Source organism: Arvicola amphibius, chromosome 15, assembly GCF_903992535.2.
Source record: "Arvicola amphibius chromosome 15, mArvAmp1.2, whole genome shotgun sequence".
Classification (NCBI taxonomy): domain Eukaryota; kingdom Metazoa; phylum Chordata; class Mammalia; order Rodentia; family Cricetidae; genus Arvicola; species Arvicola amphibius.
The window spans coordinates 16,406,877-16,433,617 of NC_052061.1; the positions used below are offsets into that span (position 1 = coordinate 16,406,877).

A 26,741-nucleotide genomic window follows, 5' to 3' on the forward strand; every position below is an offset into this window, starting at 1 on the left:
TAAATTTAATAAAACAGCAGTTAAGATTAAAGTATTTACTTCAAAATAACGAACAATTTACTTTGCGTGCATCTTCTTGTGTCTTACTTTGGGAGTTGTCATTGGAGACACACTTGAGCCTTGCGAGGCAAGTGCTATATAATTAGTTGGCACTGCAGCCATTGACGTGATTTACTGAGAAATTAAGAATTCGAATTAAGGCTGAAATGCAAAAAGTTTTAATAATAAAAGCATATTTTATACAGCTTCTATTCTTTCTATTTGGTGCTTATGTTGCTAAATTTGGTGAACAAATTGCAATTAAATATGAAATTGATACAAACAAATAAGGAACACAAACTGACTTCTCAGAGGGGAAGAAAGAGAAAGACCATCCCTCAGGATAAAGTCTAAGTTGTTATTGAAGTACTTATATGACGGCAAATCCAAATTTCTACAATAGTTGTATGTAATGAAAACAGAACCATGGATAAAAATGTGGACAATGTGCGCTTGCCCCGTGTACACAGCACTGAGTTTACTCCTCAACACATACACAGAATGAAGTCGGTTACTTCACTTTGGTGTCCTTATTGAAAAAAAAACCCAAAGATGAAATATCAATTAAAAATTGCTGGTATTGGGGTATATTGGGTAGTGAAATAATGTAATATTTTCATGCTAATTCAAGATAAGAAAAGATATGAGCAAAGTCTCAAAGGACTGTTGTAAAGAAGATGGCTGTGCTTTGCTGTATACTAACATAGTGAAGCCACGTGCCATTTCCAGTCCCTGTGTACAGTTTTGCAATCCTGATCTTCAAACAAGCAAGCGAAACAAAGAGAAGGTGATGACGGTTCCTCAGGCACCCTGAGGACTGAGGTCACAGGGCAAACTGCCAAGTACAGGGAAACCAAGAGTCGCTGAGAATTGCTTCTTGGGGTCAAAAGCTTAAACAACCACTTTCAGAAATCATTGAAGGGTTAGTAAACACCATGTTTTTTGGTAAGTCTTGAACTATTTTAAAAAATCAAAGCACAATTTAAAAATCTTCATGACACTGGATTAAAAAGAGAGAGAGAATTACACTGAGTTTTCACAAACATTTACTACGATTTTAAGAAACTGGAGAAGCTGGGAATAATGCACACACACCTTTAAACCCAGTACTAAGTAGGTAAGGGCAGGTGGATCTCTGTGAGTTCAAGGTTAGCCTGAGTGGCATAGTGACTTTTAGGCCAGTCAGGGCTACATAGCAAGACCCTGAAGGTTTGGGTAGTATATGTATGGACAAATATCAGAAATATTATAGCAATAGAAAGTGGCAGAAGTGTTCCAGGGAGACGAAACATTTCTGGGACAATAAATAACTGGTACAAGTTGAATTGAAGTAGTGACAGATGCATCATATATTACAAAAGCAGCTCCAGAGTTATGAAGAAGAAACAAAACAAAGCCCAAGAAAGACATGAGATGCTTAGCCCAACTTCCTTCAAACATCTTCCCCCACCCCAAGTTCTGCCTTATCAACAGGCCAAGGCAGTTTCTTTATTCATTAACCAAGAAAAGCAACACACAGATAGAAGGACCTCTCACACCATTTCCCCTCTTCTGTTTAAACAAAAAGAAAACCTTTAACATAGTAAAATTACATATAACAAAACAGTTATCAAGCAAGAATTATAGTTACAATATTTATATTTATTTTTTCTTTTATCATAACTAAAGAAAACTATTACTATCAATTCTTCAGCTCCATCAAAGATCCAGAAAGATATAAATAAACAGGAAGTACATTATAAGCAACTTCCAAAACTCTAGAATTGACAGAGACATCCCGCTGCCTGGATAGTCACCCAAAGTTCTTCTGTACTGTTGGGACATCCATCTTCAGTCTACAGGCTGATAGTATCCAGCAGACTTTTCCATGAAGCAGGAAATTTCAAAGACAGTTCTGCCTATATTGGCAGTTTGTCCGTCACATTTTTCTGTGTCCTACAGAATGTCTGGCAGTCTTTTTCATGAAGCAGGAAGCCTGAAGGATTGTCTCACCAAGGCAAGTTCAGCAGTCATCTCTCTGTGGGTCCTGCATGCCCAGTTTAGCAGTCCAGATAATAGCAGTTTCTTGCCCTAATGGCTAACCAACTCTATAAGGAGCCTCTTTGATGCCCATCTTCCTCTTGAAGTAACTGGTACTCCCAGAAGCAGACCTGTCTCATTGTCATGAAAAGTCCTAAGTTCTTAAACATTTTAAATGCTGTATTTAAGGTCTCAGAAAGATTTAAAGAATACCTATCTAACTGAAATATATCTCTATATATTTAGAAAATCTAACTACCATAACTACAAGCTTGACTATTACAGATGAATATCTATTAGCCTATATTTCTTAATTATAAATTACATTTTAAATGAGTTACACAAACACAATACCTTAATCAAGGTCAGAAATATATTTACATATAACAAAATTGACCTCAATTTTGTATCAATAAACCAAGATTCATACCAATGCAAATTATTCATAACTATATCAGTCTCTTATCTGGACTAGCTGACTTTCTGGCAAAGCTTCTCTCAGACTCCATTATGGGTTGTGATGGGGCCATCCATATGGTGTCTGTGGCCTAGGGGCTTTCTCTGTCCTCAAGGTGTCTGTGGAAGGGTCTATGAGTCCACCTTCTCTCCTGGTTCTTAGCTTCACACTTGGGGCTCTAAGTACAGACTTCTAAAAAGTACTGCAGAGCAAATAGCAATAAGATAGCATTCCAAAGAAAGCATCCAAATGGCGAAATAGTAGCTACATTTATTATTACATATATGTGCAAAAGAAAAAAAATAAATGTATAAAATGATACAAATGTAATCAATATTATTTGCTGCTCTCTACAATAGATCGATGTGAAGAGCCTATTCGATTTTCAGATGTGAACACAGTTCAGACACTCCAAAGAACAGTGAAAACAGGACTGAACATGTGGCAAAACATAGCTTTGCTCAAAACTGAGTATTTGACTTCTAATTTTCTCCTGTGGTACTGAGGCTTGAACCCAAGATCTACCTCATGCTGCTCAAAGACTCTACACTGAGCCCTATCCCCAGAACTTTTAAGCTGAATAGACTCTGGCCTTAGCCTTTCTCTGTAGTCCAGGCAGGCCTGGCTGCTCCTATCTAAACAGCCTGAGTAGCTGGGATGCCAGGTCTGACTCGAGGGCTTGGATTTTAGAAGAGCATTTGTATAGTATTTTGTACTGTTTAGACACCACAGATCAGTCCCTACAGTAATGCATGTAGCACAGCAGCTGTGGGCTGTGCTGGAGGCACAGTTATGTGCAGTTCTGCTTTAGAACTTGCTAGAGTCCTTTCGGAGACAGAGTTTACAAAACTGACCTGGAAAACCCCAAGACTTAAGCACTCTTCTCCGTTTCCCTGAACTCCAGTTCTGAGAATCCACACACAGTATTAAGTTTCTGACCAGGCTCTGGGAGCAATGGGGGATGGGTAACAAGGTTAGGTTCTTTGTGTGTGCAGGCATCTATGTGTGCATATCTTAACAAGACTTTCAGTTAATGTGTGACTAAGCTAAGAGATTATGTTCTAAGCAGTGGTCTTCAACATTTCTAATGCCTTTTCTGTTTTATTTTTTGTTTTTTTAATTGATTTTATTGAACTATACATTTTTCTCTGCTACCCTCCCTGCCTCTCCACTCCCCTTCAACCCTGTCCTATGGTCCCTATGCTCCCAATTTACTCAGGAGATCTTGTCTTTTTCTCCTTCCCATGTAGATTAGATCTATGTATGTCTCTCTTAGGGTCTTCATTGTTGTCTAAGTTCTCTGGGATTGTGATATGTGGGCTGGTTTTCTTTGCTTTATGTTTACAAACCACTTATGAGTGAGTACATGTGATAATTGTCTTTCTGTGTCTGGGTTACCTCACTCAAAGTGATGTTTTCTAGCTCCATCCATTTGCCAGATGTCATTATTTTTTTCTCCTATGTAGTACTTCGTTGTGTAAATGTACCACATTTTCCTTATCCATTCTTCGGTGGAGGGACATTTAGGTTGTTTTCAGGTTCTGGCTATGGCAAACAAAGCTGCTATAAACATAGATGAGCACATGTCCTTGTGGTATGATTGAGCATTCTTTGGATATATACCCAAAAGTGGTATTATTGGGTCATGAGGAAGGTTGTTTCCTAATTTTCTGAGATCTCCACACTGACATCGAAAGGGGCTGCACCAGCTTGCACTCCCACCAGCAATGCAGGAATGTTCCCTTTACCCCACAACCTCTCCAGCATAAGTTGTCATCAGTGTTTTTGATCTTGGTCATTCTTACAGGTATAAGATGGAATCTCAGAATTGTTTTGATTTGCCTAATGCCTTTAATACGGTTCCTAAACCCTTTAACACAGTTCCTCATGCTATGGTAATCCCTAACCATAACATTATTTTTTGTTGCTACTTCATAACTGTAATTTTGCTATTGTTATGAATTGTAGTTTAAATACCGGTGTTTTTAGGTGAGCCCTGTGAAAGGGTCATTGACCCCCCAAAGGAGTTGAGACCCACAAGTTGGCAAACTCTGGTTTAGAAGAAAAAAAATGCAGTTGAAGCTGTTGTGCTAGTGTATTCTCAGAGAGGAAAATGTAAACACTGTGTTTCAACATTGAGAAAACTCGGTTTAAAGAGCAGAAAATAAAGCCGGGCGGTGGTGGCACATGTCTTTAATCCCAGCACTTGGGAGGCAGAAGCAGGGGGGCATCTCTGAGTTCTAGGTCAGCCTGGTCTACAGGGTGAGTTCCAGGGCACTCACCTCTAAAAAACCAAAAAGCCAAAACGGTAACAATGAAGGGTAAAAATAGGATATAACCTTAGATGCTAAAAAAAAATCAAAGAAAGAAAAAAAGGACAAATAACAACAGCATCCCAAAGGAATAGCCCTATGTGTTCCAGGACGGGCAGGCAAGCAGGGGCCTATTTAGGCACAAAGGATGGGTGAGTAGAACAAGGAGAGTGGAATACAGGACCGAATGCTTGCCTGATGCAGTGGCACAAGCATGCACATACGGAAGAGCAGTGACAGAGGCTAGAAGAAAACTGAGAGAAATATAAATAGTACTTAATGGGTTTTGGGGTTTTTTTTTCTATAAAAAAATGGCTGAGCGCGAAAGTGGAGAGCATGTATTACTCAGATCAAATTGTGTCCACAAATAGCACAACTGAACCTAGCATAGCTCATTCATGTGAAGGGCAGAATACACCTGATTTTGTAGATCTGGGATGTTCATAAAAAAAAACCTCTGCATGCATTGGGTTGGATTAGCCTGGCCTTGCAGATCAGGTTCCTTGTGTTCGCCAGTGCCCGTCTGTGCGCTCAGCCACAGAAGCAGCAAAAGGGTGCAGCTGTTCCTGGGTGGGCATCGGCCTTTCAGGGCCCACATCCACGGCTGCGAGCAGATGTGCAGGCAGCCGAGCACGCTTGCTTTTCTTTCCCATCCTGGAAACTGCATCTTAGTTCTCAGAGGTGCTGGGCTTCAGCCTGCTCGTGAAGAGCTATGATCTCGAGGTCTCCAAAGGTGCTCACATGGTGGTGACAGGTTAATTGGCATGTGAAAACAAGGAGCGTCTCTGGAAAACACAACAACAACAACAACAACAACAAAGCCCTCTCAGCATAAGAGAAAGAGATCTGATAACAGGGTATTGTGGAAGGTAAACTGAGTGAGGTCTTCATTTGTCTGTTTTGACTTGTGCATGTGTGTATGCTCATGTGTACATCTGCCTATGTGTTCGTGTGCATGAGGTCCTGTGAGTGCATGTGCCTGTGTAAGTGTACATGTCCAGGCCAGAGGACAACCTCATCTGCAATTCTCAGAAATGTCATCTACCTCCTTTGAGACTAGGCCTGTCATTGTCCTGGAGATCACCGATGAAGCTGGAGTGGGTGGGTGGCCAGTGTGCTCCAGGGATCCCTCTGCCCCCAATCTTCCCAGCACTGAGATTTAAGAACACACCACCAATACCCTACCTTTTCGTATGAGTTCTGGAGATGGAACTGAGACTCCGTTTTTCCCTATCATTGAAAATAGATTCTTTCCTCCTACAATAATCCTGATTATTACTATATACACTTTCCCCAACCTCCACACCTCCCAGTTCCCCTCTCCCCCCACTTTCCCTCCCTTCTAGATCCACTTCCTTTCTGTCTCTCACTAGAAAAGAACAGACTTCTAAGGGATAACAACCAGACGTGACAAAATCAAACAGAATAAGATGAAGCAGAGTGATCGTATACAATCTTACAGAAGGAGAAGAGTTCCGAGGGCAGGCACACGAGTCAGAGACATACTCATTCTCGCACGCGGGAGGCCGTGAAAATACTAAGCTAGTGGCTATAATGTGTACTCAGAGTACCTGGTACAGACCCACGAAGGCCTATGTGTGCTTCTTCAGTCTCTGTGAGCCCATATGTGCCTTACATAGTTGATACATAGAACCAGAACCAGAGGGCCTTGTCCACACCCTTTGTTTTTTTTTTTTTGTTTTTTTTTTTTTTTTTTTTTTGGTTTTTTTTTTTTTTGAGACAGGGTTTCTCTGCAGCTTTAGAGCCTGTCCTGGAGCTAGCTCTTGTAGACCAGGCTGGTCTCGAACTCACAGAGATCCGCCTGCCTCTGCCTCCCGAGTGCTGGGATTAAAGGCGTGCGCCACCACCGCCCGGCCCCTCTGGTTCTTAAAACCGTCCAACCTCTCTTCCAAGGGATTCCCTGAGTTGTGATGGGAGAGATTTGATGAAGACCTCCAAATTAACCTCTCCCTGCATATAATGTCTGGCCGTGGGTCTCTGCGTCTGTTCACATCTGCTAATGGAGAAAACCTCTTTGATGATGCCTGGATAAGCCACTGATCCATGAGCATAGCAGAACACTATTAGGAGTCATTTCATTGTTTTTTGTTTGTTTGTTTGTTTTGTTTCTTTGTTTTTTGGGTCAGTAGTTGTTAATTTGACCTGAGGTCTCTGGGCTATTTAGTCTCTGGCTCTTGGCTAACCAAGCAGTACAGTGCCGGGTATGGGCTCCTCCTTGTGGAGTGGGCCATAAGTTATAGAGACATTGATTGGCTGCTCCCGTAAGTTGTGTGTCACCATTGCCCTAACACATCTTGCAGACGCGACAGATGGTAGGTCAGCGGTTTTGTGGCTGGGTTTGTATTTCTGTTTCTCTTTTGGTAGCCTCAGAGTTCCCTTCCACACCAAAGAGACTAGAATTTAGGGGTGAAAACTCCATGCAGGCACCAACTCGACTTCTCCATGTTCAACGAGTTATGTGAATGTTGTCCCGGGCAGTGGGGCCTCTCTGGCAGTTTTCAGAGAGCAACCTTTTACCTTAGCAACAGTCTGGGGTGTTTGGGGATTTCCATGGGACCTCTTTGGCCAAAATTCAGTTGAATACAGCCCAGTATTGCCATTGGAAACCTGGAAGAGACAACCAGAGATGATGAGCCAAGACTCCATATCCTCCATTCCTAGGAGTTCTCAGTAGTCACATTCATAGATTCTAGGAAGTTTCCACTTGCACTGGATTTCCGCACCACCCCCAAGTGTTCCCCCAATCCTATCCATCTCTCCATGTACGCTCTCCCTCATCCAATCACCTGATCCCCATCTTCTGTCCCTACCCACCTCCAGGTCACCCATAAACTTTATTCTGTTTCCCCTTAAAATCCCCCCGCTTTACCGAACCTCTCTGGCTCTATGGATCACAGCTTGGCTATCATTACATGATGGCTAATATCCCCTTGTAAGTGCATACATGCCAAAAATATCTTTCTGGGTCTAGATTACCTCACTCAGGATTTTCTTCTAGTTTCATCCATTTGCTTCCAAATTTCATGGTGTCATTTTTTTTTAACACTGAGTAATACTTCATGATGTAGATTTGACATTTTCTTTATTCGTTCTTCTGTTAAGGGACATCTAGGTTGTTTCCACTTTCTGGCTACTATGAATTAAAGCTGCAATGAACATGACTGAGAAGGTGTTCTTGTGGTAGTAGGATGGAGCATGGCATTTGGGTATATGCCCAAGAGTGGTGTGTTGTGGAATATTAGTTTAAGATGTGTTAGATTCGTTTATGCTGTGGAAATTTGTGTAATGCCAAGATGTGCTGCATTCCTTCATGTTGCATCTGTTTAATTCTGTAAAACGATGTTACTTTGCTTGCCTAAAACAATTGATTGGTCTAATAAAGAGCCGAATGGCCAATAGTCAGGCAAGAGAGAGAAATAGGCAGGGCTACCAGGCAGAAAGAAGAAATAGGAGGAGAAATCTAGGCTCAAGAGAAGAATGAGGAGTGAGAAGAGAAGAGGACAATGCCAGGGCCAGCCACTCAGCCACCCAGCCGTCCACGGAGTAAGAAGGAAAGAAAGATATATAGAATAAATAAAGGTTAAAAAGCACAGAGGAAGAATGTGGTTAAAGAGAAATGGGATAATTTAAGTTAGAAAAACTGTCTAGAAACAAGCCAAGCTAAGTCCAGACAAAATAGGTAAGAATAACTCTCTGTGTGTTTATTTGGGAGGAGTTAGGTGGCAGGACCCCATTGAATAGACAAACAAACCACAGAAAACAAAAGAAAAACAAAAAACTAAGCCACAATGATACATCTGGGTCTTGAGGTAGATCGAGTCCCATCTTTCTGTAACTGCCATATTGATTTCTGCAGTGGCTGTACAAGTTTGCACTCCCACCAGCAATGGAGGAGTGTTCCCCTAATTCCACATCTTGTCCAGCATGAGCTGCCACTTGTGTTATTGATCTTAGCCATTCTGACAGGGGTAAGATGAATCTCAAAGTCATTTTGATTTATATTTCCCTGATGGCCGAGGAGGCTGAGCAGTTCCTTAAGTGCTTCTCAGCCATTCGAACTTCTTCTATTGAGCATCTCATTTAGAGATTAAGGTCTTTATGTCTTTTTGTCTTTACCCAGTTTTCCTTCAGTAGAGAACTGATAAGCTTCATGCGTTTGTAAGCTTTCTGTTGTTTCTGTTGTTCACGCCCAGCTTTAACCTGTGGTGGTCTGACAGGCTGCATAGAGTCACTTCAGTTTTCTTGCTTATGTCCAAGTATGTGGCCAGTTTTGTAGAAAGTTCCATGAGGTGCATAGTAGAAGGTACGTTCTTTTGTGTTGGGGTGAAATGTTTTGTAGATGTCATTAGGTCCATTGCTTTATAATTTTTTTTAAAAATTCAGTATTGCTCATTTAGTTTTTGTCTGGATGACCTGTCCATTGGTGAGAGTGGTGTGTTGAAGTCTCCCACTCTCAGTGTGTGAGGGTCAATATGTAATTTAAACTATAGTAGTATTTTCTGTTTTTGTTTTGTTTTGTTTTCCAAACTTGGGTACTCTTGTGTTTGGGGCATAGATATTAAGAACTGAAACATTATCTTGGTGGATTTTTCATTTGATGAGTATGCAGTGACCTTCCCTATCTCTTCTGATTAGTTTTGGGTTGAGTCTATTTTATCAGATATTAAAATGGCTACACCAACTTGCTTCTTAGGTTCATTTGCTTGGAATATCTCTTTCCAACCCTTTACCCTGATGTAATGTCTATCCTAAATTTTGAGGTGTGTTTCTTGGATGCAGCAGAAGAATGGATCCTGTTTTCACATTTATTTTGTTGGTCTGTATCTTTTTATTAGTGAATCGAGTCCATTGATATTGAGAGATATCAATGATCAATGGTTGTTGACTCCTGTTATTTGTTGTTTTTACTGGAAGTGATAGTGGTAGTGGTGTGTGTGTGTGTGTGTGTGTGCATTTGTGCGTGTGTGCATGTGTGTGCTTTCTTTCTTTTGGTTTTGCTGGTGAGGAATTATTTATTCCCTGAGTTTTCTTTCAGGTAGTTAACCTCCTTAGGTTGGAGTTTTCCTTCTAGTACCTTCTTTAGGGCTGGATTTGTAGATAGATATTGTTTAAATTTCATTTTATTATAGAATATCTTATTTTCTCCATCTATGGTAGTGGAGACATATTGTCCTGACTGTTGTTATTGATTGTGTTTTTATTCGGGTATCCTGGCATCTAGGTTTGGGATTATTATTATTTGTCTTCGTTGGGTGGGTATTTTGTTCCTTGGTTTCTGTTTCCTTTCTAGAGTTTTGGAGAATGCAGTGTGTTGCTTGTTTTTATGAACTGCTGAGCTGGTGAGTTCACAAGGAATGCTTGCTGATGTTGGAAGCTGGGATATTGGGATGGATTGGGGGAAGGAAGGTTGGAGGAGAAGGTCTTTGTGATCCATTGGAGATGGGATCAGAGAGGGGGGAGACCACAGCAGGTTTCTAGCTACAGAGTTGGGGATGGGATGGGAGGGTTAGATCTCAGGAGCAAAAGGAGAGGTGTGGTTCTGCCTTCAGCCTACCTGTTGTGCTGGGAGGTCAGCAGAAGGTACATGCTAGAGTTGGGGTATGGGACATAGCAACAAGTGTGTGCAGTGGGGGGCTACGAGGGGATGGTTTGTGGGAGCCATAGAAGGTGTGGGGAGGGATGAGGAAAGGCTAAAGCTGGTGTTCTGTTTCAGTGATAAGACAAGACTAGGGAATTGGATCTGGGGGAGCAGAGAGCGAGGAGAAGATCTCTGGGCAGCCTACCTCATTTTCTGACAGGTGTGGCCTGTGGAACTGGGGCTCTTAGAGCGCTAGTGCCCAAGACAACAACCTTTACGCTTTCCTACGAAAGAAAAAGGAAGAAAAGAAAAGAAAGAAAGAAAAAAGAAAGAAAGAAAGGAAAGAAAGCAGAAAAGAAAAGAGGACGGAAGGAAAGATACGAGAAGTAAAGAACGAAAGAATTACCAAGAAAGGAAAATTTCCATTCCATGTCCCCTCCCACCCTCCCTACCTCCCCTCCCCTCCCTTCTTCTTCTCCTTCCCTTCCCTTCTCCTTCTCTTTCTTCTTCTTTTTGTAATTCGAAGAGACTAAAAGCTACTACAGGCAGGGTGACTTGGCACATACCTAGATATGATGCTTAACTTGTAATTTTAGCCTGCTACAGCCAAGAATCACCTGAGAAGAGGGCCTCACCCTAGTAACTGTCTAGATTGGTTTGCCCCTTGTGCATGTCTGGGGGTTGTTTTGACTATTAATTACAGTAGGAGAGCCTGCCTTGGATGTGGGGAGCATTGTTTCACAGACTGGGCCTGAACTGTGTAAGAGGAAAGGAAACTAGCTCCGCAGAAGGAGGCTGCAGCATGGAGCATTCCCCATCTTGGCCCATGACTGCTCGTGTTGTGGATACAGCGGGCCCTAAGGTCTTAATGTCTGTCTCTGTGACTTTCCCTTGGTGACGGACTGACATCCGGAAGTATAAGCTGCATGACCCCTTCTCCCCTAAGCTGCTTTTGGTCATGGTGTTTTATAACAACAACAGAACGAAGCTAGAATACCATGTTAAGAGACAAACATGGATAGGTTTCATCTTGGAAAGAAATGAGGCCGAATTTCCACATTCGCAGGGCACCTTGGATAAGGAAATACGCTGTGCACTCTGGACTGAGAAGCAAGAGCGATGTAGCTCCTTCTCTTGCCCTCCAGCTCTGAGACACTGCATGACTCTGTGTCATCACTGGTTTCTCTGAGCCTCGGCTTCCCCTTTTGCAAATGGCTGCACTTTCCAGGACTGTTTTGGGATGGAACAAGGTCACACACTCCAGGGCCCAAGTGGGTTCATGGTCAGCATTAGCTGTGGTTGGGTTTTGGCAGAAATGGGATTGTGCTTTGAAGGGAGCCTCTGGAGACTGTAAGATATCTTTTGAAAGTTGAGACCTCTTCAGATACTCAGGGTTCTAGACAGTCTCGGAGGCTGCTGGGTAAATGATACATTTTTTCTTATTAGGGCATGCAAGAGGGTTGTGCATAAGAACACAACTGACCAAAGGCAGAAGCCATGCTCAAAGAGAGCCAAAGGCTGTGTTAGTGAGTGCTCAATTTATTTCCAAGGTTCTTTATTGAGGCTTGGTCACCGTTCTGACCCTAGTGAGCCATTGTAAAAAACAGACACATAGCCCAAGGGTAGCCATTAGACTCAACAGGTCAGCTGATGGGTGATTTTCTAAACCATACTCAGCTGTAGGTTTCTCTGCAGGACGCAAGGAAAGGACTCCAGATGTAGACCGAGAAAAGAAAGCAACATGAAAAGAAAGGAGCATACGGAGGTGAAGACATCATTGAATATCCCTGAGGTGGAAAGTAGAAGTATTTTCTGGACAAGTTCTTGTCCATATTTTGATTCTGAATGAACGTGACAGCCCGTGAATACAGACCGGCAATTCAGAGCCTCGGCCAGCTGGGGTGGTGGCTGTCCTCATTCTCGGTACCATCTTCATCTGACATCCTGTCAGGCGATGCTAAGATCCTTCTTAATCTGACGTTGACTGTTCTCTCCCCGCTCGTTCCTTCTGCTGAGCCACACGCTTCAGCTAAACCTCAGAGAATTCGCTCCTGTGTCCATGGGAATGTCCTTGCAGCTCCATCGTTCCTTCTCCGAAGCCGTGGGCTTCAGCAAAACTTCAGCTAACTTCGCTCCTGTGGGAATGCTCCACTTCGGTGCCCTTTTCATGTTCTTCATTGCTGGGGAAGAGCCGGTACATCCAAAGGCAGAAGTCCCGCAGACTCTTCCTCTGGACCCTTCGCACAGCATCCCACTTCCTCTCTGAGCTGAGGGGAATGTAACCAAGTTGGTATTGGGGTAGCAGCACTTTCTGTGTGTGCTTTAATTCCCAGTGTTCCCCCACATTCCCTCAGGATGCAGTTCAGTAATAGGGTTCCAGGCTTATTTTAGAGCATACACTGAACAAATAAATCTCTCCATAAATACACAAATGATGCTACATAAGGCAGTGTGGAAAAGGAGCTGAATGCGAGCCTTAATGTGTGTGCTCATTTTCCCGTCACTGTAACAAAAGACCTGAGCTCATCCACTTAAAAAGAGGGAAGGTTTGTTTGGTTGGCTGTTCCAGAGGTTTTAGTTCATGGTCACTTGGCCCTGGTTTTGGGCCTGTGATGCCTCACATGGCAGAGAAGGACTGTTCAACTCACGGCAGGCGAGAAGCAAAGAGAAGACCAGAAGGAAACAGGGTTCTAACATCCCTCCAAGGGCATGCTTCTGAGACCTTTCAGCCACTGTACCCCAGTACCCCAGTTCTTAGATGGTCTACTGCCCCCAGTTACTGCTCCTTTCTTCTCCAGCTCCCTCCTTTTCTTTTTTTCTCTGTCCTCCCCCTTTCTTCCTTGAAAAAAATTTTATTTGAGACTGGGTCTCACTATGTAGTGGCTAGTCTGGAACTTGCTTTGTAGCCCAGGCTGGCCTGAAACTCACAGGCCTGTGCCAGGTATCTTAAGAATATTTATTCATTATGCATGTCTGTATACTTGCATGAGGTTATGTTCACGATCTTCATAAAGGAGCCCTCAGAAGCCAGAAGAGGATTTCAGATACCCTGGAACTGGAGTTACAGGCAGTTGTGAGGCACCTGTTGTGGGTACTGGACCTGAAGCTGGGTCCTCTGTAGAGCAGAAAGCTCCCTGAGCTGAGGCGTCTCTCCCCTCCCTCCCTCCTATTCTCCCTCCCTCCTTTTCTCCCTCCCTCCCTTTTTCCCTCCCTCCCTTCCTTTTTCTCTCATCCTTCCTTTCCCTCTTCTCTCTTTCTTCTGGGGATAAGACCCCAGGTCTCGTGCGTGCCTAGTTCTCCACCGAGCCACACCCTTAGGCCTGTCTGGAGCAAACATTTTCCCTGACCCCTGCTCTTTCATCTCACAGTCTGCGTCACCCGTCCCGTTCTAGATGTGCTATATAACCTACTTCACAATCTGCTTCTTGCATCTTGTCCTTCTCTTTCCTGTTGCAGTGATAATGATGTGCTGACAGAAACGACTTAAAGGAAGATGGTTCATTTGGCTCACAGTTCAAGGTACAGTTCCTAGTGGGGCGAGTCGGGGCATGGCGGGGCATGGCGTGGCGTGACGAGGCACGGCGAGGCGTGGCAGCAGGGGCTCCAGCAGCTGCTCACCTTGTGTCTGCTCTCAACAGAAGAGAGCGATGAATGCATGCTGCTACAGTCCCTGCTCTTCATTTATACAGGCCAGGATTTCCTGCCCACGGGGTTGTGCCAAGCAGAGCGAGTGGGCCTTTCCACTTCAATTACTGTAACCCAGATGACCCCGCAGGTACGCACAGAGACCCATCTTCCAGAGGAATCTACATTTCATCAAGTTCACAATTACTATTATCCATCGCAGCCATGTTTATGGCAGTTTTTGTTCCGGACACTTGTATGGCTTTTGTATTGAAAATCATCTTCCTTAAGAAATTTGAAGCCGCTTCTCTATCAGTTTCCAGTTATTACGTTTTAAAACTTGTTTACCCTACGGTTCCTTTGCACTTGTCGCTTGTACTCTCTGGGCCGTTAGGGTTAGGGTTAGGGTTGATTCTGGAGTGGCCCATGTGACTCAGTCCTCACTCAGCCCTCATGCACCACATCGAACATACGACCTCAGTTCTGGGAAGTTTCCTTAAATTTCTAATTGTGGATTTCTTCTTTGCTTTTTAGTCCCCATTTCATAAAGCTTATTATTCCCCTACTAGATTCTCAGAACTCATCTTCCGTCTCTTGATTCTCTATTTTTAGACCATGTTTTACTTGTCAATCTTTTTATTGAGTTTTCTTTTCTTTTTTTTTTTTTCTGAGACAGGCTTTTTCTCTATGTGGCCTTAGCTCTGTAGTCCAGGCTGGCCTTGAGCTCACAGAGATCTGAGATCTGCCGGCCTCTGCCTCCTGAGTGCTGGAATTAAAGGTGTGTTCCACTACCAGCCGGCCAGGTTTTTTAATTCCTATCAAGTCAGAGCACCTGGGAAGTAGCTTAGCTTCTTATTCCAGGAATTACAGTGGTGGCCTCCTGGACGTAGGGTTTGGATCACAGGTTGTATTCTAAGACGGACGCGTGGTAGGTACACACTATAACAAAGAACAAGGGAAGCAAAGGGAATGTAACAATTTACAGCTTTTGGTATGGTGGCTTTAAAGAGAGTCCTCCTTTGGCTTTGGTATTTTCATACTTGGTCCTGTTTGAGGAGGTTCAGAGCTGTGAGCTAGCAAGAAAGTTATTACTGGGGCAAGCTTTGAGAGTAGATGTTTACTGGGCTCTGTCTGCTGTGTTTGTGTTGGAAAATGTGAGTTCTCAGCTTCCTGCTGCTTTTGTCATGTCTGTGGCTTGCTGCTCTGTCTCTGCTCCACACCATGGACCCTTATCCCTCCGGAGCAACAAACCAAAGCAAGCCTTCTCTCCCTTAAGTTGCCTTTGGTCATGGTGTTTTTATCACAGCTATAGAAACGTGATAGGCAGAGTAGATCTAGGAAAAAGAGCACTTAGATATTTCTATAGATTAAAGACCATATCAGGTCTCGGTCCTAGAGAGCAGTTTTAGGTAGAAGTGAATTCAGACAGCCCTAACCTCAAACAGAATCCCAGTGGATCAGTAGCTGGTTAAATCCTCTACAAGGTATGCCATTAAGATCTTAACTGGAAAATTTGTAGTTGTAGATGTATGAGTGGGGTAAACTCTATTAACACATGCCACACATTTCCTACTTCTATCAAGAGATATATATGTATATATACATATATGTGATCTATATAAATATTATATATAATATTCTTAATACTGTACATACTTGTGCATATATTGTTCACACAGTCTTAACAAAATACAGTGGCTCACTAAGGCGACATAGCTTCCAATAAACTGACTGGTCTGCTAGCCTCAAGGAAGTAGCTTGTTCAGTGTTTACGCATGTGACTGAATTTTGTAAGCATCCTGTGTCCTGATCTTTGCCATGCTGAAACTGCTCTCTAGCAGGTCATCTAGCATGTAGCAGAGACGTGAAGAAAGGCAGATGTTAGTTCCTGAGGGGGAGCCTCCCCACTGGGACTCCTGCCAGCGCGAGCCTGACAGAGCAGGTCTCAACCCTGCTTTCCTTCTCTTTCCTAAAGCCCCCGGGATTTGGACCGCGTACTTCTGCCCTGGCTTCCTTCTTCCCAGGACTGGTAGCATACTGTCTTCACATCTTCCTTGTCTCTCGCTGTCGCTAAAGCCTCAGGTCTTCAAGGCTTTTTACTGCTGATCCCTTCCTGTCTTGTGGATCAGCCTGCCCAGCCCATTTTTAATAAATTCCCTGGCTCATCTCTAGTCAGAAGATGAATGAGCAGCATGTGGGTTCATGTCGACTAAATGAATGGAGATGTTTGTGACGTTTATAATGCTTACATGGCTCCTGAAGCCCTTCCAGAGGCTTTGACTGTTCCACATTTCCTTAGTCTCTTTGACTTTAGCTCTTGGGAATTCCGCTGCTGTCTGGCCAATGCCTTTCTTGTCCTTTCAGATTTGCAATAGTGTGTTCTCTTCTGTGGGGCTCCTCACACTTGAAGGTGCACAAGGATTACCTGGAAGAGCTGCTGGAGCCACAGAGCCATTGGTTCCACCTCAGGAGGTCCACATCTAGAAGGTCCAGGTGATGGTGATACTCTTGGACCACAGAATGAAACAAGACCTGACCGCTGGGCAACTGCTCTTCCTGGCAGACAGACTGGTGCTTCCTTACCTCCCTGGGTAAGGGAGTTTAGACCTCCGATTTCTGTACTTCAGATGGCTCCAGGGGTCTGCTTGTGGTTTGTCTTTTCTCTTCAACGGTACAACCAGAACTCTGAGTTGATTTCCTTAAGGAAGAAAAAAGGGTTGAGATCGCAAGGGTTCAGTGGGTAAAGATGCTTGCTGTCCAAGCCTGGTGACCCGAGTTCAAACCTTGGACATATGTAAAGGTGGGTGGAGAGAACAGAGCCCATAAAGTTTTCCTCCGACCTTCACATGTGTGCTGTGGCATACACACATGCACACACACAGAGACACACACACACATGCACACACTCATGCACGCATACACACACATACACACACATAACTTTTTTAGAAAGATGGGGAGGCAGGAGGAGAAGAAGGAAAGTATTTGTTTCAGGAAAATGCAGTCTGTGCATGTACCAGGCTAGGGACAATCATGTATTTATGCCATTGTATGCTCACAAAAGCCTGTGGTGTTCCTCTGGCCCGTCTTATTGTGCAGGCACGTTCAGTAACGAATCCAATAGTGATTAGGGAATGAGGGCTTATGCTTCCCGCTGAAAACTGCTGCTGCCTGCTCCAACACCACTTGCCTTGTATGAATCTCCCTAAAAGGTTCTCGTCTGGTTCTGAGAAATTCTTCCATAGGCCCTACGCCTAATGAGCAACCTCAATTTTCCTTATTCAGACTAAGTTCACTGTCTTTCTAGAGCCAGCAGGACTCCCTTAACTGCCCTCTGCCCCAGGAAAGTGTTCTGTAGAAACACATGTTAGCAATGTCAGAAATAACTCACAGCAAAGAGGTTTAGACAGCGTCTGCGGACAGAAGGGCTGCTAGCAGCCCTAAGGAAAATCAGGCAGCAAGACCAATGCAATTGGACAGTAGTGTTTCTTCATTGGAATTCTTTATTTCTCGTATATTACATGACCCTACAAGGATAAACATACATTTGTATATAAAATGTAAGAGCATATAATTGCTATTATTATTTTGATATGAGACCAATACTAAGAGATATAATTGCAACTATTTAAGACTGGCGTGAGTCACGGCTCGTTTTGGCCTTGTGGGTCCTGACACAGTAAACACTGGGTTTTAGTTTCCGAACCTTATGAGGCAGCTGTGGGTTGGGAAGGTCTCTTTCCCAGCTTTTTTGACTGCCAGGAAGTCTGCATTTTCAGTGCAGGGAGTAGGTTAGTCTGTAAAGTACTCTGACTAGAGATGTTATCTCGTTCTCTGGCTCTGCCAAATGTGCCCCCCCCACCCCGCCTCAACTGCCACAGTTCTGGAGAAGACAGTGGTGATAATTTAGAAGGCCAAGGACCTGGGTTCTCCTGACCCTAGCTGTACCAATATTAGCTACAGGGACTTGAACAAGCCGCTCCTGCTCATTGGTTCTTAGATGAGAGACTTATATGGAATTTTTTTAAATGTAAAATTTTATGAAACCAAAATTATTATATGGAAATTTAAATTTCATTTTGAATGAGTGACCTACCTCAACTCCTTGATGGTTTTCACCTAAGTGCTTAAAAGGATTTTTCTTAGGGGGTTGGCAGTTTGTCAATACTGCCAACTCAAAGGAAAACTAGAAAACCCTTTTCAGGCAATTAACTGGAATGCTGAGGCCTGTCCCTTAATTATTAAGTGTTTGAGAAGAATAACAAAATGATGGACAAATTGGTTCTTTTATTTCTCACTTAAGAACTTTGATTTCAGCCTGTGAAAACTTTGCCATTTGTCAGCGGCAAGAAAAAGATCAGTGTCCTCAGGCAATTCTGTCAAGTCAAAACGGAAGGCCCTGGGGAGTCAGACCACAGACAGCTTGGTGACTCAGTGGTTCCTTCAAGTCCCATATCCTGAAGACATTCTGCAGAGGAAAGCAAGGAGCTCTGGAAGTGGGGTGGGGACGTTTGGGAAAGGCAGAGCTGCTCAGGGAAACCACGTGTCTGGCATCTGTACACCCATGAGCTCAGACAAAGCCCTTAGGAGCGTTCCTCTTCCTCAGCCACTCCAAACATGGTTATCCAACACAAGTTCACCATTGGAAGTGGGGCTTTCAGATCTGCGTGGTATGCATGGCCGAGGATCCCCAATGCCGAGGCACACACAGCACGCTTTGAGCTCCTCACATTCTGTCCTCCCAATGGAGAACAAACGTGGCCCAGCTCTATGAGACAACCATAAGGAACCTGCAATGGCTAATAGCCAGGAGAGGTTGTGTACTCTCTGGTGTGTGTTTCCATTACCTGCACCTCAGAGCATCTCAGCCTGGCACACATGATCGCTACATGACCCACTGAAGTCTTTTTCTAGAGGTCAAATCCACAGGCAACCAGAGTCCTTACTCCACATCTCTGCGCTAGGACAGAGGTTTGTGGGTGGAAGCATTGACATCTGGCTCATCTAGGAGGACTGCTTGTTTCAGGGACCAGGTTTTGTGTACAATCCAAGGCCAGGGCCATCGATCAGTGCTTATTCTAAGAGCAGCAGACTGCTGAGGGTGTGGCTCCTACATCAGCATCGCTCATGGTTGTAAACAGCATCACAGAATTGAAGGTGGGGGAGGGAGTGGGGCATCAGGAATTTAAGGTCATCCTCAGCTATACAAGCTATACAACAAGTTTAAATAGAGAGCGGGAAAATATCATGGCCAAAGAAGGAGGAGGGGGTAACACAGGCTGGTGCTGCTCTCTGCTGATCTCGTTTGGGTCATCCTGATTCAGTGCAACCCTCTTAGTGTAAGATGTCTCCGCAGGTTCACGGTGATGCTGTGGGGGCAACATGCAGAACTTCTTTTAGTTGGTGGGTCTTGCTGTAGGCCATTAGGGTAGGCCTTGACACTTTCTAGTCTTTCCCTGCCTTCTGCCTCTTTTGTTCTCTGACTACTGAGGGATGTATGCACCCATCTTAGACTCATGCCACCCATGCCTTCCTCGGCACAATGGGTTGTACCCTCTCAGACCGGAAACTGGTTAAACCTTCTGCCATTAACTTATTAGGTATTTCTTCTTGATCACAGCAACAAAAGTAACAGACGCACTTACGTGTGTGTTGGGTAGCTGAACATCTAAAGGCTGTTTTTTTTTCTGATTTTTTAATGCTTTATTTACTTTTATTTTATGTGCATTGGTGTTTTGCTGGCATACATGTCTGTATGAGAATGTTGGGTTGCCTGGAACTGGAGTTACAGACAGTTGTAAGCTGCCATGTGGGTGCTGGGAGCTGAACCCCAGTCTTCTGAAGAGCCTCCAGTGCTCTTAACCACTGAGCCATCTCTCCAGCCCCTGGAGGTTGCTTTTAAAGCTCATCTCAGTCTCATGCATCATACTTACCCATCCAAAACATACAAGCCAATCGTTTCTACTGTAGTCACTGAAGTAGGAACATCACCATCATCTTAGATTTTGGATATTTTTCTTCTCTGAAGTCTGGGATGTGACTCACCGGTACAGCACTGATAGGAGGCTGTACCCAAACACTGGAAAGAAGGGGGAAATAAAAGAGGTGCTTTCCTCACCCGAATAACAAAACCTTCATTTATTAAGTCACCTTCATTTCCCTCCACTCTTCCCATGCTTCTCTATAGCCCCAGCTAACTGCGGTCTACACATTGTCTTTAGAGTGACTTTCTGTGCGGTACACTGCCTATACATGGAAGATGGCCCATTGGGGTTGGCTTCCCTCACTGACAGGGCTGTGGAACACTGGATTTCTCTGGAGGATTTACTCACTTGTTAAGACTCCTGTTTGTATGTGTTTTATTACTGAATTGGACTACCTTTCTCACGTATAGAGTATACCATATACAAAGTATATTATAAATGTAAAGTATAATATATATGTAACACACACACACTTGCACACGTGCGCACGTGCACACACACACTGTCCAGGCTAAGAAAATGTTGTTGTACCTGTTTGGGCAGCACAGGTACTAAAATTGGAACAATTCAGAGAAGGTTAGCATGGCTTCCATGTAAGGATGACAGAGGAATTCATGGGATATTCCACAGTTCTATTTTAAACTTTGCTTTGGAAGGACAACAGCAATGAAGTGAATGCAGCCATGACAGGTTTGTCTGGAGTGGCCCGGGACAGTCAAAGCCTGGAAAGTCTGATGCTCTGGAAGGGCAATGGACAGCTCTTATGAAAGATGGAATTTTTGAACCCTGAAAATAAAGTTTATTTTTAGAGAGTAAACACGTTTAGATCCTTATTACACTAAAACACATTGCATTTGAAATGTATCTGTTAAACCTTACATACTGAAACTGTGATAGATTTTGTGCAATATAAAGATTTCTCTTAACTGGTGAAGGTCAACCACTGTTTATGACTTGGAGCATAGTTTGCTGTATAGTTTGCTGTTAGAAGTTTTGCTTTGGACATTGGTAAGTGAGCTGTTATCTAGCATGAAGTTCTTAAGATGCACTGGTAAAAAAGTCACCTCATTTCATTAAAAGTTGATTTCACAGCAAAAAGAGAAAGACAATGTACATTTAACCAACTGTTACAGAAATCTTTAGTTTATTCTTTTCCTGACAAGATTTAGTTCATTTAGCATTAAGAATTGGTTATTTATTTATTTTTTTTTGATAGGTGCTTGTCATCAACATCATTTGTGGAAAAGGCAGGCAGTTCTTCATATGCAGGTCCTATGGCCTACTGTAAATTTGTTTTTAGATTCATGTTTTATTTGATGTATGTAAGCATGTTGTCTGGAGGCATGTGTATTTGTGCACCATGTGCATCTGATGCCTGAGGTTAGAGGAGGGTGTCAGATCTTTCGGAAGTGGAGTTGAAGAGGACTGTGAGCCATCACAGGGTGCTGGTGACTGAATGGGGTTCTCTGCAAGAGTAGCAAGTCCACTGGGCCACCTCTCCAGGTCCCATTTCCTGCTCTAAAAAAATTCAGAACAATAATGAGGCAAAAACTAAAGTTACTTATGCATTTGCTTGTTTCATCTCTGTTTTCTTTTTCCTTTTTCTTTTTTTTTTTTTTTTTTTTGGTTTTTCGAGACAGTTTTTAGAGCCTGTCCTGGAACTAGCTCTTGTAGACCAGGCTGGCCTCGAACTCAGAGATCCGCCTGCCTCTGCCTCCCGAGTGCTGGGATTAAAGGCGTGCACCACCACCACCCGGCTCTTCTTTTTCCTTTTTAAGTTTAATTTGATTGAACTTATAATTTAGAGGTAAAATGGAGGGGGAGACCAAGTAACTGAATATTTTGGCTTTTTGGATTCTGTAAAGACAGGCCTTATAGTAACTTATAGAAAAGCAACCTGACAACTGCCAATGAAAGAATTAATAAATAAACAAATCACCAAAACTGCCAGGCAGTGGTGGCACACTCCTTTAATCCCGGCACTTGGGAAGCAGAGGCAGGTGGATGTCTGTGAGTTCAATTCTAGCCGGGTCTACAGACCGAGTTCCAGGACAGCCAGGGCTACACAGAGAAACATTGTCTCACATTACCCACACTGAACAAACAAACAAAAACCCAAACAAAAACCCTCGGTCTTCCTGTGAGTTTTCTAAGACGGGTGTTCCCTTCTGCTTCCCATCTCCTGAGTGCATGGGTTCTCATGCAGCAGATGACTCTGAAGCAAGGCTCATCTTTCTGCTGCTGTGGGCGTGGGCGGGAAGCTGGGACTAGAAGCTGGGCCTCTGCAGTGGGCATGGGCGGGAAGCTGGGACTAGGAGCTGGGCCTCAGATTCAATATCCAGCATGCTTGAAGGCCTACTCAAACTAAGGTTCAGGAAAACAAACTTACCATTAAGCTGGATGACTCTCCTGGTGATAAAAATAACTATGACACCAAGGAAATGTATCGAGTTCTTAGCTTGACAGTGCCAAGTCGGTGCTCATGAGACAGCTAACATGGATTGGTCCTAGAAGCCTGGCTCAGCACCAGAAGATGGGCGAGGTAGAAAGCCACTGTCCCTTGGGACGGGTCTCAGTTAGTGCGCATAGCTTAATATCCTTGAGAGATAAACCCTTGTTAGCAAAAGCCGCTGGACTCGGGCTGCTGGGGTGGGGTGAGGCTCAGCACACAGGAAACATTGCTGACATGGGATGCTCATTTCCGGCAGAGGGAAGGCTAGCTGGGGGTGGGGAATCTCTTTTCGTAAGTACATTAAGGAAAACGCTGCCTTTTCATGCATGTGGCTAAGAACTCGCACCAGGAATAGCAAAGGTGCCGTTGTGGGTTGTTCTTGGTGAACCTGGGCAAGTGATCTTGTTCTGTTGACGCATGCTAAGTATTAGCTGCTGGATGTGAGAGACAATCATGAGCCAGGACAGGCAGAAGAGACCGTGTGTGCTGACACAGACTGATCTTTAATCTCTCTGAATTTCCTAACAGACGTTTTCATTCTTACGAAGATTACTTAGAAACTGACCGCTTTGTTCCACGTGAAAGCTTAGTTGATTTCATCTCTCATGACTTCAGGGCTCTCACGACTCCGGCGTCTCTCCTGAACTCTCTTGACTTCTCAGCCCACTGAGTCTTCTATCTAATTCGTTCACGTTGTCATATATACAAGTCCGCTGCCAGATGCTGACTCGCACAAGGTCCTGGGAACCAATCTCTCTTGTCGTGACCTCTTTATTAGCTGTGTGGACAATTTCCTTTCATACTCTGGTCTAATGAACCTTACTGCTTCCTGGCTTTATGACCTCCTCAGCCCCTCCCCCACCATTCCTGTCCTACATCCAGACTGCTTATCTAGCTGGAATTTATTTGATTTCTCTCTCCCTCCCCCCTCCCCCCCCGTCCTATGGGAAAGCTCAAGGCTAGCCTCCCTTAAGCATTAATAAATGTAGTTTATGCAGTGGAATCCTTGGATAATTCAGGCTTGACCCTGTCACATGCTTTTTAAACAAGACTTGCTGTGCATGGTGTAGGACTGAGAATCTAACATGCTGTTCACATTCTAGGACTCTGGATTATGCTAAAGATGTGGGGCACAGAGCTGACATGTATGGCACACTTCCTGTGTTCAGAGCGAAAGCGGGGAGGAACCAGGATGCTCTGTAGTGAGTGTGGACCACACCCGTTCTTATGTCCTACCCTGAGATGAATCAAAGGTGAGAAAACCCAAAGGAAAGCACAGGGGGACAGTGCATTGTGTTTTGTACTGAAATACCGTGCAAACTCTTGTCTGGGTACCACATGAACACCCCTAACACACCTTTTATATTGCAGCCTGATTTCTAGATGTTTTTGAGTTCAAGTACACATCTTACTTTTCTTTTAAGCCGTTGGTACTTCCTTGGATCATGCCCTGTTTTTTTTTTTCTTTCTTTCTTTTTTTGTGATTGATTACGATTTATCTTGGCAGTGGTAGGAAGCTCGTTGTTAAAGACTGGTTTTTTCTTTTAGTAGTTCAGACAGTGAAGAATGACTTTCTAATGCTGCTAAATATTCTAGGCAGTGGGGTAGGGAGAGAAGGGTAGATTATTTAGCTCTAGACATGCAGAGTGCAGGGGCAGGAAAAAGGAAGGCGGTTTCCAATTTCATAAAGAAAATTTGGACAGCGTTTGAGCAGGGAATAAGAAAAATACCCAAATGTAATTTTATAGCCAACTTCCCATGTCTTCATGTCTGCAGGATAACTTAAGATCTTCTCGGTCCCTTGCCATTCAGTTTGCTGATGTTCCAAGAGAAATAGGGGGAGGGCTGGGAAAATTCCTCTAGATGGTTGGGATATACAAGGTCTGCTGTGCCTTTTAAAATCGAAGCCTACTTGTACAATATCAATCATGGTTTGTTCCTAAAATGATCTTTCTGGGTAAATATAACAGAAAAAATCCCAAACAGGATTTCTGCTTGTGCATATATGTGATAATATTACCAAGGTCGTGGTTCCGGGACCAGTGGATGGGCCCGGTAGGCAATCCAATGGATATAAATATGGTCATTCAATTTTATATGATGGGAAAGTGATCTAGATTCAGTAAAGATTGTACTTCAACTTTGAATTTTGTTCTTTTTCTGGGCTTGTAATCTGAGGTATGTTCCTTCCGCTAGGATGCCAGAGGTGAGTGAAGTCCAGTTCCTAGACAGTCATTGGCTCATGACAGGAGACGACCAATGCTCTGAGCTGCACGGGTCGCCGCAGGTAAAACACGCCGAGTGCATCTTTTGATTCGCCTTGTTTTCAGCTCATACCAGGTTTAGCTGATTAAACCCTGCTACGCGTTAAGGAGAGTCGATTGATACTCTCATCTTGTAAACTCTTGGTCTTAGATCACCCTTCCTGATACCCCTGACCAAGAGAAAAGAGCAAGATATCAGAGAGTAGGGAAAATCAAGTCAGTTGTCTTGACCCATTGAGACTGAGAAGAGAAGATGATTATCAAACTGCCCCGGGGCGTATCTTCTGCTGTCCCTCTTGCTTCCCCGAGCCAGAGTTTTAGTATATCCACATGCATTCCTCCCCATGATAAGACTCCTAATATCAGGCCTCTTCTAATACTACAGGCTCCAAGTTGATGGTGACCTTGTTGTCCTGAGGATCCGGGACACAAACTACTATGAGTAAAAAACTGGGTGTTCAATGAAAAACAAAGCAAAACTAAACAAAAAACTAAGAGGAAGACATGTGTGTTCCTAGGGGGTGGAGATTTTATTATGGATATCAGGGAAAAGACTGGTAGAGGCAGAGCTAGCTGGGAGAGCTCAGAGTGGACATGACCAGAAGACTGAGCTAGGTCCCGTGAGGAGAGGGAAGGAGAGCCAGGAGCTAAGAGGCTAGGAGGCAGAGGCTTTAAGGGGGGCACAGGGGTGCATAGCCAAAATGACTGGTTTACACAGGAAAGAACAGCTGGGGGAAGGGCAGCTCAGCCCCTGGAGAAGTTTAGGGGAGGGGGTTGCGAATGACAGCCAGGAAGAGCCCGCAGCAGGTAGTCACTGAGGGATGCTAAGAGAACCTGGAGCCTTGTCACCTTTGGTGTGTTGACAGGCTCCTCGGATGTCTGTCCCAGGTCTGAGACCTAACAGTGTCAGCTAAAAATGAAACTTGAGGCTATATACGTAGTTGCTAATTTACTCTTCCGCTCTTTGGGGAGCCCGCCACTCTGCTTCCAAATAAATCACACAGGGAGTCTTAGTCTTACATCGAATGCCCAGCCTTAACGTGACTTGTTTCCAGCCAGTTTTTCCTTACTTAAATGAACCCATTTAATCTTTGTCTCTGGGATTTTATCTTTCTCTATTTCTGTACACCTTTCTCTACTTCTTTCTCTGTGACTTGTGTAGCTGGGTGACTGGGTGGTTGGGTGGCTTGCACCTGAAGTCTTCCTTTCCTCTTCTTTCTCTAGATCCTTGATCCTTCCATTTTGCTCTTTTTCTCTTCCTATTTATTCTCTCTGCCTGCGAGCCCTGCCTATCCTTTCTCCTGACTTGCTGTTGGCTGTTGAGCTCTTTATTAGATCAGGTGTTTTAGACAGGCAAAGTAACACAGCTTCACAGAATTAAACAAATGCAACATAAAAGAATGCAACACATTTTATCATCATTAAACAAATATTCCACAGAATAAACAAATGTACACGTCTTAAAATGGTATTCCACAGCATATATGGAAGGAGGGTTAGATGAAGCATGCACTTTAGTGTGAGACTCGTAACTATAAACTGCTCTGTTCCCAGGTCACTGATAGGAAAGCAGAGAAATCCAAATGACCCCTGCCTGTTAGAGTCCCTTGAGGAATCTCTCATTACATGCACTTGGAGCTTCCACTAAGGAAGAGGCAACCAGAGTTAGATACAAAGGACCAATCATGAGGAAAGTTCCTGACATGAAGACAAGAGCCAGCCCACCATCTACAGCAAAATCAAGGAAAAGTTCGTTGCAAGGGGGCCATAAAGATGCACATGAATATGCAGATACACACACAGACACACACACATGAAATGGCTATTATTAGATGAGAAATAACATATACATTAGTGAAAAGAAGCCTTTGAGAAGCATCTAATGAGAAACTAAAGCCTTAGTGGACTGGTGCTCATGGGAACATTAATGGCAGATGTGGAGAACTAGGGGATAATTTGAGAACTTGTAGTGAGAAGGAAGAGCACGAGAG

At 43.8% G+C, this 26,741-nt stretch overlaps 1 non-coding gene across 1 annotated transcript; it reads left to right on the top strand.

Annotated features, from left to right (window-relative positions):
• The first annotated feature begins 20,561 nt into the window (after positions 1–20,561).
• Positions 20,562–20,668, top strand: LOC119802421. Its single transcript, XR_005283432.1, has one exon. It is a non-coding gene; the product is annotated as a U6 spliceosomal RNA (small nuclear RNA).
• The last annotated feature ends 6,073 nt before the right edge of the window (positions 20,669–26,741 follow it).